This window comes from Balaenoptera borealis (genome assembly GCF_965194805.1).
Source record: "Balaenoptera borealis genome assembly, chromosome: 10".
Lineage (NCBI taxonomy): Eukaryota > Metazoa > Chordata > Mammalia > Artiodactyla > Balaenopteridae > Balaenoptera > Balaenoptera borealis.
This window is the reverse complement of record NC_138874.1, coordinates 12,345,968-12,352,208: the sequence shown is the minus strand read 5'-3', so window position 1 is coordinate 12,352,208 and position 6,241 is coordinate 12,345,968. Positions and strand designations below refer to the sequence as shown.

At 42.4% G+C, this 6,241-nt stretch overlaps 1 long non-coding RNA gene across 4 annotated transcripts in view; it reads left to right on the top strand.

Annotated features, from left to right (window-relative positions):
- The first annotated feature begins 1,007 nt into the window (after positions 1-1,007).
- Positions 1,008-6,241, top strand: part of LOC309635586 — an 8,379-nt gene continuing 3,145 nt past the window's right edge. Inside the window, exons 1-5 of one of the 4 annotated variants that reach the window (XR_014248899.1) lie at positions 1,008-3,875; positions 4,031-4,105; positions 4,519-4,645; positions 4,741-4,812; positions 5,524-5,666. This is a non-coding gene — a long non-coding RNA (uncharacterized lncRNA). The other 3 variants (XR_014248901.1, XR_014248900.1, XR_014248902.1) reach the window with 3 other exon arrangements.

Below are 6,241 nucleotides of genomic sequence, written 5' to 3'. Positions count from 1 at the left end.
CTTTTTTTTTTTTTTTTTTGTTAATTTTTCTCCCCCTCCTTCCTATACAGATCTGTTCTGTCTTCTTGTTTGTGCCAAGTTCTTTTGTATTTACTGTTTGATGTGAAGTGATTTGAATGAAAAGGGCCTGTACTGGGGTCAATGTGGAAAAGGACTCTGAGTTTTCCAGGGCTTCATCATTTATAAGACGTGGTGCCAATGTTTCCTTTTGTTATTTTTTTTTTTGGCCACACAGCTTGCAGGGTCTTAGTTCCCGGACCAGGGATTGAACCTGGGCCCCGGCAGTGAAAGCCCGGAATCCTAACCACTAGGCCACCAGGGAACTCCCGTGGTGCTGATGTTTTAAAACACCATGCGTTTCTGGTTCGTGTTTCCACTTTGGGTCCTAGAGTGTTATTTGACCGAAATCAGCACTCTCCTGTGTGGCTCAACTGGTGATCACGGCCTTTGGTGGGCACGTCACCCCCCATGGGGCAGGTGGCAGGTGTCTGGACACCCACCTGTGATATTCCTCCGGACTTGTCCCCCGTCCTCCTCACCTGCTCTCATCAGTAAGTCAACATCTATTGGAGCTGTTGCTGCAGGAACCACACGTATAACTTACCCAGCAAAGAAAACATGCCCTGGCTCTTAAGCTGCAATAAATCTTCTAAACAAGAGAAAACAAAACATCCTCTGGGCAAATGGGGCCCCTGCTAGTGTGAGATGCTTTGTTTTTATTATTTTTTTTTAATTTTATTTTATTTATTTATTTTTGGCTGTGTTGGGTCTTTGTTGCTGCGCGCAGGCTTTCTCTAGCTGTGGCGAGCAGGGTCTACTCTTTGTTGCGGTGCGCGGGCTTCTCATTGCGGCGGCTTCTCTTGTTGCAGAGCACGGGCTCTAGGTGCCCAGGCTTCAGTAGCTGTGGCTCACAGGCTCAGTAGTTGTGGCTCGTGGGCTCAGTAGTTGTGGCTTACGGGCTCTAGAGCACAGGCTCAGTAGTTGTTGCGCACAGGCTTAGTTGCTCTGTGGCATGTGAGATCTTCCCGGACCGGGGCTCAAACCCATGTCCCCTGCACTGGCAGGCGGATTCTTAACCACTGCACCACCAGGGAAGTCCCAGATGCTTTGTTTTTCATTTTGCTTTTCCCCAATAGTTTATTTTAAGGACATCCACAAGAAGAATATCACAGGCATATTAATTTGCATAACAAGTATTTCATGGAGTGCTGGGAAACTGAGAAGGTACAAGATGAATCAAACAGAATCCAGACCGGAGCCTTAAGGAGTGAATCGTCTCCAAGGGGAGTTATTACAAACACTAATTCTAAAGCAAGACAGAAAGATCCAGCTAGAAAGCTGCTGGAATTCAAAGGACCAGTCAGGACTTCTAACTGGGAGAGCTGGGGAAGGGGTTGCTGTCCAGCAAGTCTGGAAGGCCAGTCAGATTTGTGTGTGTCAAGGTGGGGAAGAGGGCAGAGGACCCAGACAGAGGAGCCAGAGGGGACAGAAAAGGAAGGTCCACCTTCACACGGGGTCCGGAGGGGTTTCATTTCCTCAGTAAGTAACACAGGTCTTAGAAGGCAGAATAGTGGTCACAGCCAATGGGTCTGCAGTAGAGGTATCACCGTATCTTTTTCCTGACACATTTAATGAAGTTCGATTCTAGTCTTCCTTCCCAAAAGCTTCTGAAAAGTTCCCATACCTGTATCTGTAAAGAGGTTTCGTGAAATTAAAGAAGCTTTCTGAATCTCTTATTCTTTGTTCAGTTTATTGTATGGTTTAAAGGGCTAATGGATAAGCAGGCTGCCAATAGCTGTTTGCAAAGCACTCTCAGCCCCAGGGCAAGAGGTGCAAGGTCCTGGGAATCTGTCCCTTTGTAAAGGCGGATCTGTGGGGAGTACTGCCACCAGCAGGAAATAAGAACACCCCAGGCACGGCCCTAAGTCATAAGTCTTAAGAGACTTAGAAAGTTGTGAGCCATAAGAAGTATGCAACAGGCTTTGGGACAGAGGCTGGGGAGAACTTTCCAAAATCAGAAGTAAGAAAGCTGGATTTGAAGGGAAAAACAATCAGCAATTGCAGTTAAGTTTAATATGCATCTTTTATAAGAAAATGCACATCCCACCTGAGGTTAGTAACCTTGCTTAAAGCACTGTTTATGTTTAACATGCAGAGTATAAATAGACTGAAATGTGCCCCCACCGGCATTTCTGGCACCAGATTGTCAATATTGGTCCACGGCCATAATGAGATGGGCTCTTCAGATCGGACTGGGCTCTTAGCAGTATTTTTTCTTCAAATTCCTCTGACCGAGGGGAGCCTGGTTTTCTTCCACCCCATCAGACCTTGGGTCTATATTTCTCCCAGGATCCTTTTCTCTTGAGTTTGGTTCTAATTGTCCTTTCTCCACAAAATCAGGCACAGATAACGAGGCAATGTGATCAAGAGCTGCTGTTTGTTAAGGGAACTTTGGCCCAAGTTGTATTCATTCTTCCGCAAAATATCACAGCAGCATAAGGTCAAATGTTACCCTCAGAACGATTTGCTCCCTCCTCCTGTGTGATGGGCAATTATGTACTCTATGAGAAATCCCTCATCACGTTTGGAATTGCATTTTGCTGTTGCTATGGCCAAGAATTTCTTCCTAATGCTTAACGCTGATTTTCTCTGCTGTAGTGAATCCCATAACTCCTTTCCCTATACTTACATGTGAATGGAGATCCACTGCTTGTGTAATTAACATCTTGTCTGTAAAGCTGGAATCCAGCATCTGAAGAGCAAGTACATCTACCTCTGTTCCAGAGTCAGAGATCCTATCCCTCCACCTTATGGTAGGTGGATAGTCACACAGGGTCCAGCTTGAAAGTGTGTATATGAATTTGCACAAAACCATTACTGTGTTAATGTTTCTAACCAAACATCAAGTTAATAATCAAAATTACAGGTTTCATTACCAGTAATATTTGTTTGTGGAAATTATTAGACATCTTTTAAAATATTCTCTTTTCTAGATTAAATATCCCAAAGAATTTCAGCTTTGCTGCTTAGAATCAGCTTTCAATTTCTTTAGTCAGTTTTTGCCTCTCCCCTGATTCACCTTTAAGTAGTTTCCTAAAACCCATATGGGCTAAGGTTTAATTCCCCTCATCAGTACTTTTAGGGGACTAGCCAAAGTTACTTTCTTGGTCTCCCACTGTGGTGACCATATTTTTCTGAATCTCACATCAGGGAAAAAGGTTAAACAAGGAATTTAAGTACCATATTTGTATGTAAGAGGCAGCCTAAAGCAAACAGTCTAGATGCTGTTATATTAGAATTTCTTGGACATTCTAAAAACTGGTGAGACCTCAGTATCCAAAACTGTAGTTGGAAATAGGACTGGCCCGGAAATTCTGTGACATATGCTACTCCAACTGTGTTTCTGTGGATCTTACTGCTACATTTTGTTATGTTGCATTTTGTTTTGAATCTTACTACCTAAGACAGAAAGAGGATTTTTTTTTCAATGTACAGCTAAATAAGACCTTCCAAAGTCACAAGGATAATCTTCAATTCAGAAAATATTTAGAAGCAAAACGCATTTTCTAAGTTGATTCCATTCTACTTCAGTTCTTTCGTTAGCAGATGAAAATAGTCTTAAGATTTAGGAATCCAGTTACCCAGACACGCAGGGGATTTACTGAACCTGAATACAACCCAGGAGCTATAATGGGACTTCCCAACCTCAGCACTCCATAGATCAATTGGCAAACCAACTTCTTCCAGTGACTAAGGCACCACTACCTGCTGTTTTCAATTACTTTTTGCTTGATAAATACAGTGGAAGCTACTTGTGTAGTTTCTGTAAACTCTAAGAAGTGCGGAAAGAAATCTACAGAAGTCTCCCCACTGTGGTAAGACTTTCAAAAGTGTGCGGCATCACTGTAGGGGAGGGACCTTGGAGGATTCTGAGTGTTAATAAAGATGTCTTACAAGGGGACCTGCACTTAGGGCCCCCGAGTGTCTTCAGAGTGGTTTCTATTTTTGGTTTTTCACTCTTCTTTGTTAGAACCAAGAAAACCTACATCAAGGAACTCTGATAGGAAATTCATGCTTCTGAAAGCTTCTGCCCCCTTGAAGGAAGGTAATTTACTGGCCTGTTAGAAGTGTTTGTAGAAGTTGTTTGTTATTCTTGTATGTTTTTGTTTGTTTGTCTTGACTCCTTGTGTCTTAAATAGCGTGACCAAACATCTGTATTGCTCCTTCTGAGAAGGGACTGCTAAGTGGATAGAGAGTAAAATAAAAACTGAATTAAATGTCAAAGATATTGGCATTCTCCTGTATACACCATCTTTTTTTTTTTTTTAGAGTCTGGAAACTTCTATGAGAGGATAAATATTCAACCTTGGTTACTTGGTATCAAGCTTCATTTTAAAACATGTATATTATATATGTGTGTACACATACACACACACACACACACACACACACACACACACACACACGTAGAAGGTGGTCTCTTAGAAAGCTTGGGGGCCCTCCACTTCTCTCCCACAGACTCTGAAGCCCCTGTCCTTTGCCAAGCAGAAGTGACACCAAGTGGCCTCACCATATCCCCAGATGGAGCGGGCCTGACTCAGCACACCCCACGACACCTCCTGAGTCTGCAGACAGCAAATACACAGTGAGTTTCCCCATTTAGAACCACAGAACCCCAGAGTTGGAAAGATACTTCGAGATCACATAAGGTAACCTTCTTGTTTTTTTTAATAAAATCAGGAGCTGGTCCCAGGGAGATGAAGTCATTTGTCCAAGGATATCACCCGATTATTGGATGAGTTAAAGGTGGAGGTCAGACTTCCCTACCTTCAGTCTGGAAGCTTTCCCCTCACTGCAGGATGCTGCTTGTTTGTATTCAGGAGGAGCATGGGGACCCAAGTCCTGGCTTGGTCGTAGAGAGAAATGCTATGAAAGACAGGAAAATGAAATCAGCTGCCATCCCCACTGCCTACATCTCTAGGACTTCCTGGGCTGCCACAGGGACTAGACAGGGCATCGATGAACCCACCTTCGAAAGATGTCTTAACTCCCTTCCTCCTGAATCTATTACCCCTGGTCCCTAGGAAACAAGATTGCTACACGGAGAGGAGAAATAGAATCGTCATCCATAAATGGCAATAAATTGGGAGATTGGGATTGACATATTCCCACTACTATATATAAAATAGATAACTAATAAGAACCTACTGTATAGCACAGGGAACTCTACTCAATACTCTGTAATGACCTATATGGGGAAAGAATCTAAAAAAGAGTGCATATATGTATATGTATAACTGATTCACTTTGCTGTACAGCAGAAACTAACACAACATTGTAAATCAACTATCCTCCAATAAAAATTAATTTTTAAAAATGGCAATAAAAATTGTAATCATACTAACGGCGAAAACAGTATTGGGTATTTGGAATGCATTATGCACTGGGCCAATCACACACATTGTCTAATTTAACTTTCATAACAACTCCATGAAATGAATCCTTTTATTATTCCAATTTCAGATGAGGAAAATGAGATTCACAGAGATGAACATGCCTAAGCTTACACAGCTCGGCAGTGGCAGCCCAGGGATTTGAATAAAGACCATCCAGCTCCAAAACTAGCACCTTCTTAATTTTTACCCTATGAGGTGGACAGAGAGAAGGTAGGTGAGAATTTCAGGTAGAAGAAACTGTGCGTGCAGAGACATACAGGATAGCAGAGCAAATCCTGTTTGAGGAGCTACAAGTATTCCGTGAGCCCACAACTAGTCCAGGTGAATTAAGTGTGGGCAACATGACCGGCAAGAAGGATGGAGTTGGATCACAAAGACTTGAATAGACAGCAGGCTCGGGAGTTAGATTTGACCTTGGGTAGGAGAACTGGGGCAAAGAGAAAAGGACAAAGTCAAACACTGGGGAAATAAAAAATAAGTAAGACCTAGTGATTTCCTGTCTCTCCATCTAAATTGCCTTCCCAAGTGACATGATGAAGTTAATCTATCCCTTGTACACATTGAATATCTTTCTTTTAAAAGATACCACAGTAAAAATGATCAATAAAGACAAATGAACTTATTTACAAAACAGAAGAAGACTCACAGACATAGAAAACAAACTTATGGTTACCATAGGGGAAAGGGAGGGGGTGAGGAAGGGAGATAAATTAGGAGTTTGGGAGTAACAGATACACACGACTATATATGAAATAGATAAACGACAGGGACCTACTGTATAGCAT